This window comes from Phasianus colchicus, chromosome 9 (genome assembly GCF_987193195.1).
Source record: "Phasianus colchicus chromosome 9, bPhaCol1.hap1.1, whole genome shotgun sequence".
Classification (NCBI taxonomy): Eukaryota; Metazoa; Chordata; class Aves; order Galliformes; family Phasianidae; genus Phasianus; species Phasianus colchicus.
In genome coordinates this window covers 14,833,674-14,848,743 of record NC_143444.1, presented here as the reverse complement: position 1 = coordinate 14,848,743, position 15,070 = coordinate 14,833,674, and the positions used below count along the sequence as shown (strand labels likewise).

The 15,070-nt window shown below is 39.0% G+C and overlaps 1 protein-coding gene across 9 annotated transcripts in view; it reads right to left on the bottom strand.

Moving 5' to 3' along the window:
• The window catches only part of PLPPR5 (phospholipid phosphatase related 5), a 202,723-nt gene extending 191,194 nt beyond the window's left edge, over window positions 1-11,529 (bottom strand). For 2 of the 9 annotated variants that reach the window (XM_090146296.1, XM_090146298.1), the window contains exons 1-2: window positions 11,315-11,515; window positions 3,081-3,199 (exon numbers count right to left, since the gene is read on the bottom strand). The gene's annotated coding sequence lies outside the window, so the exon portion shown is untranslated. Of the gene's footprint in view, window positions 1-3,080; window positions 3,200-3,298; window positions 3,460-3,788; window positions 3,809-5,244; window positions 5,345-11,314 lie in introns of those variants that run through there. The other 7 variants (XM_090146300.1, XM_090146303.1, XM_090146310.1 and 4 more) reach the window with 6 other exon arrangements.
• Between the last annotated feature and the right edge of the window lie 3,541 nt (window positions 11,530-15,070).

The window sequence follows — 15,070 nt, the reverse complement described above, 5'->3', positions numbered from 1 at the left end:
GCTCTGCTAAAAATGTATTTTTTCAGAGGACTGTTATTGACATAAGCCTTACAAAGAAAGTGCTTTAAAGCACAAAGAGAAAAGCAAAGGAGTCCACCTTGTTTGTTGGGAAGAAAGTCAGGCTCCCTTTCAATGATAATGCAAAGAGATCAGCATGCATCTCAGTGAGCTGCTGAACTGAAAAACACGCATGCCCTGTTCAGGCAGCCATCACAGTGCATCAGTGCTTTTTCTTACAATAGCTATTCCCATCAACATAAAACTGAGTCTTCAAGAGTTAACTAGTACAGATCTTCACAATAACACTGTCAGTAACAACAGACAAATTCATTACCTAATGAATCTCTTATCACAGTTAGGGCATGGCATCCACTCTCTAACACTACAATGCCCTACAACTGCCTATCAGTTTATTCTCTTTATTACTATATAAAACATTAAATAGTCTATCTTCCATTTTCCACGTCTTCTGGGAAAGGCTTACAGCTATTACTGCTCCCTCCATTCAGTCCACGGCAATAGGAAAGGAGCACAGCCTTTATGGGCAGGCTACAACAATTTAAGATTTTGCATTCCATCTCATACCAACTCCATACCGCTGTGGTAATCTGAACACATTTTGCACAAGAGGAGACCATATGGGCCACTTCTGTTTTGTTCATTTTTTTTCCCCAAAAGCATCTCCTAGGGAGAACAGTTTTGAGCACACTGCTGTTCAAAACAGTCCATCACAACAAGAAAACATAGTAACAAGTGAAGAACTGCTTACTGCCGTGTAGAAAAGATTTTAAATTTCAATGGAAATAACAAAGAGCAGTCAAGATATCCAAACCAACAAAAGCATGGGCACAAAATTACTGAATTTAACAACCCATTTCTCAGAATTAGGAATGAATTAGCAGATGCCAAAAGGAAAAAAAAAATGCAATGTTGCATATTGCATCTTCTTATGACAGATGGTTTGAAAAGGATTAATGAGGTGAGTGCTGAATTTCTAGGTTGCAGCAGTTAATACTTAACCTCCAGCCAGCAGACACCACTAAGGTTTTTACACCTGAGTTGATAAAGAGGTCTGCCTAATTGAACTGCTGAAAAAAATCTGTGCTAATTGGAAGAGTATCTTCCAAAGGGAAAAAAAGAACAAAAACTAGTTAAAAAAAAAGTATAGAGATCTTGTCACAACACTGGTGCAGAATTGGTTCTATGGGTAAAGAGATTCTTTAAGAAAGAAAAGACAAATTCAATCTTTTTCTTCTCTTTAAGAAGCTATGATTATGAAAGACACACAGACTAGATGAGCTAAATTTATGTCAGTCAAATGAAGGAAAAGAGAAAGATCAGTAAGAGGGACAATTTTACTTCACTTCTAGACAATTCTAGACAATGGGAATAAAAAATTTCTCTTTCAAGGAAAAAAAAGAGTGAAAGACTCAACAAGAAAGCTTCCTCTGCAATAATTAAGCTTCTCATTGCACTTAGGACATCACAGAAGTTACTTGTGTGATATAAGCAGCAGACATGGCATGTTGTCACTCCTGGTTTAACTCCTGGTTTAACTCATGCACGAAATCCGTTCCCGACAAACAGATCACGTTACAGGATCATTTCTTTGTTCCAAAGAATCTTCACTACTACCATGCTTTGTGCAGCAATAAAATGGTTTCTTCAGTGCTAACAAAGTACAAACATTCAAGCTCATCACCTCACTGGTATTGAGTATTGCTGTTCTTAGTGATATAAACTTTAAAAGAAGATGGCATAACCAAATCAGGGATTGCTTGTGGTAGCATCAACTGATAATGCTTTCTGACCATGAACATTGCCCTGCAACTGTTCATAAATCATTTTACACTGACATTTTCCAGCAGGAAATTCTGTTATTTTAAAGAAACTTAGAGTTGCACTTAGCCTTCAGTCTGCCTGTGAACTCCAAGTTCCTTCACAAAGAACTCAGGTCCATGTTAAGGTACGGGCTTCACAAATCAACAGTTTTCCAGAGTCCAGCATCCAGTACTGGGCATCTCCTACTACCTGTGAGCCCTCACACCGAGGGCTTCTGCACATACCCTTATAGGCTCCCAAATGAAGAATGACAGAGATGCATTTTTCCACATTTTTGTGCCTGATACCTAGTTTGCTGGATACCCAGAGTGGCCTTCCAGCAAAGCACTTTCTGCCCCCTGACATATAAGGCCCCTCATAGCAACCCATTCACCTGACACTGTTAGCCCAACAGAAATGCTATTTCAATTCCTTTGCCTGGAGTACAGAAAGTGAAGGCTGTTTCTAAAGCTTTTAAAATATACTACACATCTGAATTTCTATCTATCATTACTTCCGTATCCTGTATCTATCATTACTTCTGTATCCTGTAAAGACACTCTTTCCTTAGTGTGGTGATTGCATTTGTTCCTATGGAATTGCTTCCTTTACTTTTCAGATCTCCATTTTGCCAAGTCCATCATAAACTCTAAATCTGTCCTCCAACAACGTCAAAGTCTTTCTCAATATGATGTTATCTGTAGGTTCAATAAGCATATTATCTTTTTCATTGCCCAAGTCTATCTAACTCTGTTCTTACTGCAAAAGCACCAACAAAAGCACAAATAAAGAATCACTGCAGAACAAGAGCAGAATCCACACACCTCTTCAGTGTCTTTTATGTAGCTAACAAGTCACAAAGGAAGAAAGAGCATAACTTTACAATAAGCTGATCCTTTCAGACCATAAACTAAATCTGAAAAAAAATTGTAAGCAAAAGGTCTAAAGTGAAGATTTGTACCTAGAACAATTTATAGTGAGCTTATGTGCATAGAGCTCCTGGTTAAACACTTCAGGGCAGTTACTGATCTTCACTGTCACTTATATTTTGAAGTGTTAGAAGTGCACTGCACAACAATGCTTACAACGCAGCAATAATATTTAATACCCTAAAGTAGTTATTAGAAAGTTTCTTTCCACAATCTTTCTCCCATATTTATTTCCTGGAATACAGATGGAATCGTTTTAAGATATCCACTTGTCTGACTGAATAACCTGCATTTCTCCAGCAAAATAGAGAAAAGAATGCCTGATCATACCGTATTACTGCAGTTCCACAGAACCTGGATCCCAGAGAGCCTGTATACATCATGACTAACTCCGTAGCATACACTAAACTGCAAGGAGCAGAGGAAGGTATTCATTATTCTCCAATAACCTAAGAAGGAGACCAAGAAAAAAAATAATATAAAATAAAATAAGGAGATGTTAAAGAAGAAAAAAAAGTGTATTTAAAGTATTGAAAAGAAAATCTTACCACTTTTTTGTTGTAGTTAGTAATACATTCATAGGCAAGTAAAAGAATCATACTGTGGTAACCATGGATAGAAAAAAAGCATTTATCTATATCTAACCTTCAAATAGTCATCTATAAACAGCTAAAATCAATAGAGCTGCACTTGGAAGGGCCTTTTCATCTTTCTGCAGTGTGTGAGAACTAATGAGCAACGTACCACACCCAGGTGCAACCAATTCTGTCAAATCAATGTAGGGCTTAATATTGTAATCACCTGTTACAGAGTAATGAGAGGTAGTCAATAGCTGTGTCCAGTACAAGCTGGGCTTTGTACCCAGCTCATAAAATACTCCTGAAGGTGTTGCTGTTGGTGGGTTTTGTTTGTTTGTTTGTTTGCTTGCTTGCTTGTTTTGCAGGAAGGGGTAAGAAACTCCTTAATATTACACTAATACTGAGTAATTAGTGAGAAAATGAAAGCTTGATACTTCAATTCAAACTGTAGTCTATATACCTGCTCACTTCTTTGTACTTCTTCTATAGAAGTATGCCACAGAAATTGTTCTGTATTATATTTCTGTAGCTCTAGGATAAGAAAAAGTTACATGTAATACACATAGAATACATATTAAAAAACCATGCCACATATTTTTTAGATAATTTCTATTACATATATTTTGATATAAATAAAAATATGTTCCTTGATGATTGGCAGTATTCACAGCATTTAGAAAATTGTTCTGCTTCAGCATATCCCAGGTAAAGCAATTAGGCAAACTGGAATACACTGTGATTATCCAACATGGTACTTAGAATTCTGCTCTCATAAATGTGATGAGACCCTTAATGACTTCAAGCAGTAGGGGAAAGGGAGTCGAGGGAAGAGAGCTGGAAGCTGCTTTCATCGTGAAAACTGACAGCTCTTCGTTCTAATTTCACCCAAACTGCCAAAGAGATGAATATTTTCTTTCAAAATAACATTTTTGTAAGAGATTACATTTTCCTCTAAAAGCAGAACTGCTCCATTCAAAGATATGCCCATTTGTTGTTGTCAGATTCTGCCTACCCGGGCTGAGAGCCTACAGTAGCTGTGCGGATCTGTGACCTGCACTTCACTCCCTCCAGGCACTATAAATAATTTCCATGGAAACAGCGCTGAAGAAGATATCTGCAAGCAGAGAGGATATCTATAGCCTTTCTGTTAGATTTATGTCTTTTCTTTTTCTTCTGTTTTCTCAGTAACATCAATATTAAACATTTATTTTATAATATACTTAACAGACAATTAAAGTTATAGGAGAAAGGGAAGATAAAAAAAAAATCTGAAGGAGATTCCAGCCACATGACATACATGCATTTATCTATAGGTTATCTTCATACTCAGCACTCCCACTCCCCCTAAGGAAAGAGTACATTGCATCTACATTGCACTTTTTCACCCAAGAAAAAATTCTCCCTCAGCCATCAGGGCCCTTAGCTGGAGCTAATTCTATGTATATTTAATGAAGCATCTAAATTCATGCCTTAATGACGCTGAGAAGAAAAGCAGATACATGTGGAATCATCTCTGAAGAGCTCTGAAATCAGTCCATATCAGAGCCCCAGGGAGGACCCAGCCACTGTGGCTGTACTGCAGGCAAGCCAAGTAAGCAATGCAGGGCTGGCCTCGATCTGCCACACAAAGGCAAACAGCTGCCTTTGTAGCCTTTACTTTCAGCACATCAAAGCTAATGCTTAAAGAGTGGACATTACTTAGTAAAGATTATATAGAACCCCATCACACCCTGCTCCCTCACAACTCCCTAGTTAACAAGAGTCCGTGCATACTGGAGCTGTGCTGTTCTGCATCCTTCTACTTACACCTAGCCAAGAAGGACCGTGGCTTTGGACCCTCTCTGCAAACTCCACAGCTGGTGAACGGCCCACTGAAAGTGCAGATGACTAGCCCCAAATTCTAAGAGTCTCCTTACCCCAAGATCCATCTATACATACAGGGAGAAAGAGAGACTGCACTTTTCCTCCTCTGCTGGGTTTGTCCGACCTGCCTGTAGCTCAGCAGACAGAGGAAGTGAGTCAAGGCTTGAGAACAAACTCAACAAAAGCAACCTGAGAAGTAACTGTAACACTTCGTTGTGTTTGTGTTGGCATTGGTGAACTTTTCAGCATAATAACAGTTGTTACTGAATGTAACAATACATTTCTATACTCACTGTTACCTGCCTTGAAGGATTTTTTTTGGAGTTCTTTCTTCCCTCCTAATTTATCCCGACATATGCTTTGAGAGCTGACTTAATGGTATGCTTTTTTTTCATTAAAATACAGCAGAGACTGCACACAATCTTTTACATTTTTGTCAGTATTTCAATCTCTTTTTTTATGATCCAAAATAGAACTCTCATGCTAGAAAGAATTCAGACAGTTCAGAATAGAATCAACGTTAGCATTGTAAATAATGACAGGCATCCTTAAGCCACCTTTCAAAACAAATACAACTTCCTTGAGACAGGACTGCTTCTAATAAATAAGCCATTATCTGCACTCATATGTCAAGGCTTCTGCGTGTAATACAACTTCTAGGAAAACATTTGAGAAGCCAAGACTGTCTTGAATTTTTTTTTTTTTTTTTAAATCAGAAGTTGTTCAGAAAAATGCCCCATGGAAGCTAATTCTTCATAAGAGATCTTTATACTTACAACAGTCCCCATAGCTATGGAAATTCAGATTGCTGTTCACCTGACATGTCTGAGAGCTTTTTGGTTCCAACAGTCAAAAGAGTATCAAGATCAGAAAATGATTTCTTGTTCTCAAATGAAGATACCCTGAAAGGGGCTATTTTTTGTAGCTGTTCATAGATCCTAACTGCTGGAATTCGCACAGTAACTACTCCAGATACCAGCAAAGTATTTAACATTATGTATAATGCTTCTCTGTGCCTTATCACTCTGAGTATTGTGCAATGATTATCCATCTTCCTTCACAGATTTATTAAGAAGGTTATTTAATTAATGTTTCTAGCACTCTTGAGATTCTCAGATGAAGAAACAGTCCATGTATGTAGGGCTTTGAGGAAAGTTTGAATTAACTGTCGTAATTACAAAGAAATCAAGGACAAATTTTATAGTGTTTCACTCAGTTTTTCCTCTGTTAACAACTTTTTCTCTACAGCTGACCATTTACTGCCAACTAATGTGAAATTCCATATTATGCCTTGCTTTTGGAAAAAAAAAAATAACAACAAACTGCATCCATAAGGCATTAATTGTATCTAAGGACCACTGGTCAGTCAGACCATGTTTTCACAGCCACCTCTGTGCAACGAGACGGACTCAGGGCTGCACCTCCTTCATGCCTGAAAGCAGCTATGGCACAGCACCAAAAGATGCATGCAGTGTAATGGCTCCTTCACTCCTGACACCAACATCACATCTTCTTGGTGACACTGAACAACTCACAGCAGCCTATGTTAAATTCCCCCCTGATCTTCCCATCATTGTTCTTAGGTAGATTAACTTCCAATCCTTCATTTTTCCTGTCAATTATTTTTGATTAATAGCAAAGTAATATTTTTAAAATATATATATATAAATGGTGTCCTTTTATAAAAGGATGGACATTAAAAATATATATAGCTATCAAGAATACGTGGATTATGAAACAAACAAGAAAAGCATTTGAACTGCACTGCATTGTGAATACCAAACTTGTGCCATTTTCTTTCCAGCAGCTTTCATTGTAAAGGACTCTTTTGCTTTACCTGAAGTTAATAACTGAATGTTCACAAGTGACATCCATTTAGGGCCTATAATAATTATCTAAGAAATCTTTTGAAGTATTGTAGAATAAATAAATTTCAAAATCCACTTCAGAGCTAAAGATCATAACATTGGATTTGTGAGAGTTTACAGACTGTTAGGGAAAAAAAAGTAACGTTTTTAACATTCTGAATACTTCTTATTGTCTAATAAGCTTAAATAGCTTAATAATCTGCAATTAACTTACAAACAAGATTTGTTTTATTTTATTTTGAGGTCCAAAAGGGTAAGATGCACATTTGATCACTGAATCTCACACCTTCAAGAAATATCTGTGTTTATGCCAAAAGTGTGCACGCTTTCAGTATTCTTTCCACTTTTATTTACCACTGAATCTGAGGTCAGTTCTGATCTCTGCTGTATCCAGGTAACCCCACAGATCTGTGTCACTAACCTGACTCTGATCTAGCTTCATAATTTCAAGTCCGGGCACTTATTATTTAAGCATGTCTTAGCCACATTTATATATTCTCTTGCTACACAACAAAACTCCATTTGCCTAGTAGGTAGATATTTATGAGTTCACATACTACCTGTTCCAGCTCATCACCTGATGAGGAAATACAGAGCAACTAAGAGTATCGGGGCCTTCCCTGCCTTTGAGCAGCACCGCAGTGAGCCGCTACCACCACCCCAGTGCAGCCCTTGGAAAGGCCTGGGGAGAACAGCAAGGAATAAGGCACTGATAGGACAGAACAGAACAGTCTCTGCAGCTGCTTTGGAAATTTTCACTTGCCTGCCAAATGTTTTTAGCTGAAAACTTTCTGAATTTGAGTTTCAGCCAGCTCTTACACTCCTCCACACAAAGAAACCTTCTGAATTGTTCTACTGAGGAAGAAAGAAAAAATAAAGAGCTGAAGTATTGTTTCTGGTTTGCACTTTGTGTAAATATTTAACTTCTGGAAGTTAGTGCATACTAACACACCCAAGGAAATTTTCCCCTTTAGCACTTTTTTCCACTTTTGCCTTATCCAGACCTCCATCTTTTCCTTGCTCACTCATTCCTCTGGAAATAAAAGTACCCAGGGATTCCCCTGCTGCTCCCTCATTACAGCCCCGATCAGTTGTTGGAGTAGCAGAGAATTCTGGAAGAATGGCATCTCCCATTACCCCCGTTAAGGACAAATCACAGATTTTATTTCTTTTATTATGAAGCTTTTAACTTCAGTAGCCAGTGGGGAAAGGCTAAGATACAAAATAAACACAACTACAGCAAAAGTGAAGGGAAATAAGAATCTCAGTAAATGTTTTAATCTCATTTGGAGGGCTGACTAATGCTTTTTGAATGAATAGGGCCAGGAATAATGGTCAAATATTTCCTTTTCTATCTATTTATAGAACTTTATATATATATAGACAATTTTCAGCTCACTAAATCTAAGCATCAGTTATCTTCCTTTTTACTACCAGGCTCAACTGTTTGACACAAGTTACTGTTTTTCTGCATTTAAATACAAGAGTTTTCTGAGGAACTTTTAGCACAGTAGTACAAAAATTGCTTCAATCACTTGATGTCAGAAACTTCTTAGTATATAATTATAGATAATTTATACATTTATAACCTATCACAGAATCACAGACCATCTTCCTGTGCCTTGCTTTGCTGATACATGCACAAATGCATCCCTTAAGCTTGGGAAAACCTTTACCAAAGCTAAGCACACAATTTACAGTTACTTTTTCATTGCCAAAGTGAAGAGGTAGGATGGTTTCTCATTCCTGTACAACTCTATGATGAATGAAAGGCCACTTATTCTCACCATGGTTACTGGGACCTGGTAACTTTGTAGCATACATGTAATATGGCTGCAAGCAATAATATACAGCTATCCACAGATAGCAGCTACTGGCTTCGCATCTCACACATAGATTTGGAGTGGCCTAGGAACTACTTAATATAATTCTGCTCTTGGGTGATTCACCTCCTCTTACATATACTACATTCTGTAGTGCAATTACTGAAAAGACTTTCACAATCTTCTTGCTCAGAGCTGAGCACTCAGATCATCTGGGATTAGGCTATAATTAATTATGAACAGCATTTCTCCCAAGCACATCCACTTCTGCATGAAGAAACCTAATTTTTGCTCTTCACAGCTACCTGTATCATGGTTGGGCTAAACAGTTTTCAGCCAGTGGTCCCTTCCATTGTTGCACAGTGGGTCACAACAATATGTCAGAAAGTAGGCTGCTGTCTGCATTATTCCTAGACACGAGTAATGCTTAAGATGTCAGAGTCCTCCTGTAATTGGGCATGGCATAAGCCTTAGGCTCCTGTGTTTTTACAAAGGACAATATAGTGCTGCAGCCTTGCACTGAAGTGCCTAGGATAATCCCTAAACTGTGCCCAGGAAAAATAAGAGCTAAAATGCTACAGAAAGGATTTAAAGTAACAGCCAGCTTTTTGCAATATGGAAAAAAAAAAAAAAAAATCAGATTTATGATATAGTTTTATATAACATTAAAATGCTCATGCTTGTGAGGAGAGAGTATCTTAGAAGCAGTAATACACATACATTCACTGAAGCAGAAGCCAAGCATTGCTTACAGAACAAAACAAAACAAAAAATGGGGCTTACTTCTTTCACTCAGCTAGCCTTACTGCTGCAGGGACTGTGGTTTTGCAGAAACAGAAGGGAACAAATATTAAAAGCAGGGCTATTGCTTTTTTACCCCTTAATAACTCCTTAATTTTTGTCTCGTCCTGCCCCCTGGTGGGAATAACGGCCAGGAGTCTGCTGGTTTCACAAAGGCATATTCCTACAATGCTGCCCTAAAATATTCAGCATTGCTTAGAGAGATATTTTCACCTCTTCCACACATTCAGCCTATTTAGACTTCTTTTTTTTTAAAATCATATGCAAACTCAAGTCTTTCACCCCATTCTAGCTCAAAACACTGCTGTATACTCAAAATCTCCTTCAGACAGCAAGTTCACTCCCTGGCGTGGTGGGCAGCTACTTTCATCTTCCCAGAACTTTGGGTGCTGCAGACCCTCATGGCTGGCAGCAGAACATTTTGCTTTTATCTATGCTAGAGCTGCACTGGAGGTGGAGAAAACCATCCACTCCTATTTGGTTCACAGGTGGTTTTACATTGAAAACACTAGCACTGCAGTGAACACACCTGGGCCTTGAGGCAACAATGCTTGCTTCATCACAGGTGGGTCATCAAGAAAAAAAAAGAAAACAAAAAACAAAAAGCACGTACTTCCCTTGGTTTTCTTAGGTGGCCTATTAGGGTGGCCTGGTTCCCAGATGGTACAGACCAGCATAATTGGCACTACCTTCAACTTAACTGCTTTGCACTCACCATGAATCTTTCTGTGTATAACAGCTTTGGGCAAAGGGAGATTAGACACCTTACTGCAGTTACATAACAATTTGCCTATGCTGTGAATCTGCAACTTGCAATCAGACAGGCCTCCCTGCAGAGGCACACCCACGTGCATGTGAAAACACCCCAGGCTGCATGGTGCAGTTACATCACATCTCTGATGGAAAACATGGCAAGGAGGGGCAGCCTGCAGATGATGATGATCCACCAACTGCAAACTAAAACCAGAATATTTAGAGGACAATTTCTTATGATTGTACGCTACCACAGGACAACTTTTCTCTATTTATCCACCTAACCCAGACTAATTTGTGCTCAGGCACTTAGGGATTACCTATCTTTATGAGCCCCAGGCACTGAGGTACACAGGATTGCCTTTGCAGGGCTGTTTGATGGCTTATTTTAATAACTCCTGAACCACACAATTAAAACCTGATGAGATCTGAGTTTGGTTAAGTTCTGTTAAATTGCCAAGGGTACAAGTAGTTGCTGTAACATCTAATTAAAAAAAAAAAAAAAGTGGGGAAAGCTCTCTCTCACTGTTTTCATTGTAACACGGTGTAACACAGGATACTGGTTCATCTCCAGTCCCTGTAATGGATTTAGTCCCTAAGTCACACACGTTTGTATTCCATTTAGCTCAGAATAGGCCCTGATTCTGCCATCCAGACTTGTGTCAAGACACACTCAGGGGGGTAATAAATTTTATTCTTAATAATAAAATAAATTAATAGGGAACTTTGCAAGGAAAAAAACCATCTCCTATTTTTTGTTGTACTTCAGACCGTAAAGCATTAGCATGCCTAAAACAGCTAGGCTGGGACACCTGCCCATAACCAGCCTTCCTAACGCGTGCAAAGAAGATGTGGGAAGCCACACACCACCTACTCACCCATCGCCCGGCCGCAGCCATCTTCTTCCGAGCCACAAAACGGAGGCCCAGCCTTAGTGCTACGTGCTGCAGGCCCTGCTCCGGCACCAGCTCTGCCCTCCTGCTCCGACTTTGCTGCTTCCCACGCCCTTTCTTTCCTCCCCTGCGCGGCGCTCAGCACCAGCGCTGCCGCTGCCCGGCTGCGCTCTGCCCGCAGGGGGCGCTGTGGCACCAGGCGGGACCGGCTGCGGCTGCACAGCGCTCTCTAGAACCGGGCAGAACCTTCTGGAACCGACTAGAACGTTCCGGAACAGACGCCGCTGTGGCCAGGCATCTCAGCCACAGCCTGGTCCAAAAACTGGTAAAAAAGAGGAAACTCGGGACAACGGGCATTGTTATGGATCCAAGGAAATGCACTGCACTACTGTAAGAATAGCCATAGTTTGCTATTCCTCCATGACCAAAAGTAAATTTTTCTTATGATTGATGTGTAAGGTCCACAAAGAGCCAGCAAATCCTCTACTATTATATTTAGAAGCCCACAGAACTTCAAAACCAACAGGCACTCACTTTTGACTTGAAGGATTCAAGCCATGGATCAGCCATCTCTCCCTTTCCTAATAATTCATTGCAGCCATTAATAAGTAACCTACAAACCTACAAACACTGGAACACCACAGACCCACAGTACACTCACATGAGCTGCCTTTCTTACTGCAGAAGGGTTGCAGATCAGAAGTATTCCTATCAGAGCTGCAGAGATACAGTCCAGCTCCCTAGCACTTTGCAATGGAGAAGGAGGTGTTTCTGCCTGTGCAGGGGTGGCAGATGTGGGACACTGTGCTCTGCAAATCAGGTAATGTTCTATCAGAGCTGAGCCGACAAGTAGCCCAGTTTCCTTTTCCTACCTTTCCCACGGGCACCACAATTATTGTATATGTCTTCTTACCAGCACAGAAAGTCTCTTCTTTGGTAAATTCATGCTTTTGTTTGTCATTAGATTTTCACAACTTATTTTGCTTGAAAATCTAGATTTTCACTAAAGTAATGAGGTAACTTCTATACCTGCTTTCAGTTGTAAAAACAAACAAACAAACCTACATCTGTATTTAGGAAATAGCTTATAAAAATACGTCTGGGTTTGTTTTCTTTTCTTTTTTTTTTTTTTTTTTTTTTGGAAATATGTTATAAACATGAGTTATATCATTATTCTTTCATCACTGTGACTTCTACAAGGAAAAAGATTGTTACTTGTACTACAGTAGTGATTATATCTCCCTGACAGTGTCTGACTGTGCTAGGTAGGCACAGTAAATGCATGAAATAAAATTACTTCCTGCCTCAAAGAGGTTACACTTCAAGCATACACGACAACAGATGGAGAAAGCCCTGGAGAATTAATATTGCATGCACCAGAAGAGACTATTCTCACCATGCTTGAATTAGGCTGTACACTGTTGCTACTTGTATTAAGAGTCCTTGGTCCAGTACCACATCCTTAAGGACTGGAGATGGAATTAGGTTTTCTTTCAAATTCTGCAGATTGAGTGCTTCCTCCCACACATTTCATTATACTGCTGTCAAAGTTCATTCTCACTGGCACTGTCATTTCTATTTTGAAAATGTTTTCAGATTACGAGAGGCTGCAGTGGAAAGGAACACTAACACAAATTTGGCATACTTTTCTGTTAGCAGCAAAAACAAATTCTGCCTTCGTTGCTGGCATAACAATCGTCATATCTCCCTTGTAAAAGTATTTGTTTCCTCAACTAAAGCAGCACAGAACATAGCCGCACCAACATCGTTTGGTTTTGCATCTACATAATGCTGGTCAGCAACAGAAGAAAAGGAGAACTTAGTAAAATCCATCTTGTTCTGCTTGAATATACAGTGTCTCGAGTATTACTGCAGCAAACTACTGACCTGAAAATCCAGATGGTTTGTAAACAGTGCTCTTACAAGTGATTTTCACTCTGACCAAGCCAATTTATAATCTGTTATACTTGTCTCTACTGAGAAGTGCTTCTGGCATATCTCAAACACATCACAGAGTGGTTTTCATTTTTGAGCAGCTTTGCTTCTTCTTACATCTGATTTATTTGAACTTCCATTGAAGGACTAATCAAACCAAAAGAATTTTCTGTTGTAGCCTGTGTGTGGACCAGATGCACTTCCACTGATTTTGCCGAGAGGTTTCTCCCAGTGGATTTGAGCTGGGAACATGAACAGGCCATATGGTAGTGAAGATAATTTACATAGAACTTTTTATCGGGAAATATCACAAAGCACCTTGCAAATCACCTGCTGTACAGGAAGGGCTTCGCTCAGAACTGAACTGCAAATACCTTTGGGGTAAAACGTGGCAAATATAACAACATGCATTAATGCTATGAAACAACTTGCAATGCTGTGAAGAATAAAATCATAGCATGTGAGAGAAATATAGGTCGACAAATTATAGTCACAAATCAGTTTTAAACTGAACAATTTGACCCTTTATGGGAAGCAATAATTTATGAAAGCTAGTTTCTTCCATTTGATAAATGCATTACTTAAAATGATCTGCAAATACAAGACACTGAAAACAGAACATTAATATATAACTTAATATCAGTTTTGCAGACTTACTGTTCATGTAAGCAATAAATGTTTATGTAAATTTTAACGTCATTGTCCAAAAAAGTAATGTGGCCAAGAAAAGCTATACTATTTCTTATATTTAATGCTGGGAGGTAGTTTGAGAGGTTCTGGACAGCTTCTGGTACTGTCATGCATATCACTACACATTAGAGTTATCACAACAGCAGTTATTTCAAATAAAGTATTCTTTCTGTCCATCCTAAGAAAAAGAACAGAAGAGAAAGAAAACAGGATATAGAGTGCAACATACATCAGAATTGGCAATGAAAATAGTATCTAGTTTTCAAATGAAACAATGTAAAATTGCTAAGTAAGGTCTATTACACAAAAATTTCACTTTCTTTGGATACCATTCTACCCCTTTCAGATTGATGTTTTGTTTTAGCCTAGAATCAGTCTTATCTCCTGTAGATGTATTCATGTTATATGTATGTGCTGTAAAAAGACAATTCTAAACACTATGCAAAAAATCAAAGGGTAAGTAGAGATAATAGGCAAACAACTTAATTTAATTTATGCTGTGTATTTACAGAACCCACAGAAGAACTTGCTACAAAGTCATTCACTGCATTTAAAATGAAACAAGAATTGTAGTTTCATTTAAAGGGATTTTGTGATGAAGGCTTACAAGGAACCCAAGAGCTCAGCTGCCATCTCCTGCCTTTTGGTTTTCTTCTTTGAAGAACTGCTGTCCTCCACGTGCAGAAATCCAGGCCTGGTCACACGGTCACTAGGTGTAACAGCACTCTTAATACTGTGTTTAGCTTCATAAACTAGCCACAGTGGTCCTCCTCTTCCTAGAAAGCAGAAAGATGTAAAGAGAGTGTTACAGCTGCCGTAGGACACCATCAGCAGGTGTTGTCCTCAATCTAACACACGTTACCTTTTGTAGCCAAGAGCGCAGCATTATCAGCACAGCAATGTGTCAGCTGCAAAACTTTGCATATTGAACCAGCTACAAGTTAAGAGCAAAGTGTTTTCTTGGAGATGTTCAACTGCTTAAAATTGACTGTGGCGAGATACAGTGTTGGGATTTCCTGTTTGCTCTGAAGGAAAAACATCAGACTGCACAACACAAACACCAATGCTTTGCTGTCTTGAAAATTATGGGTTAGAAGAGATTGCAAGGATGTCATG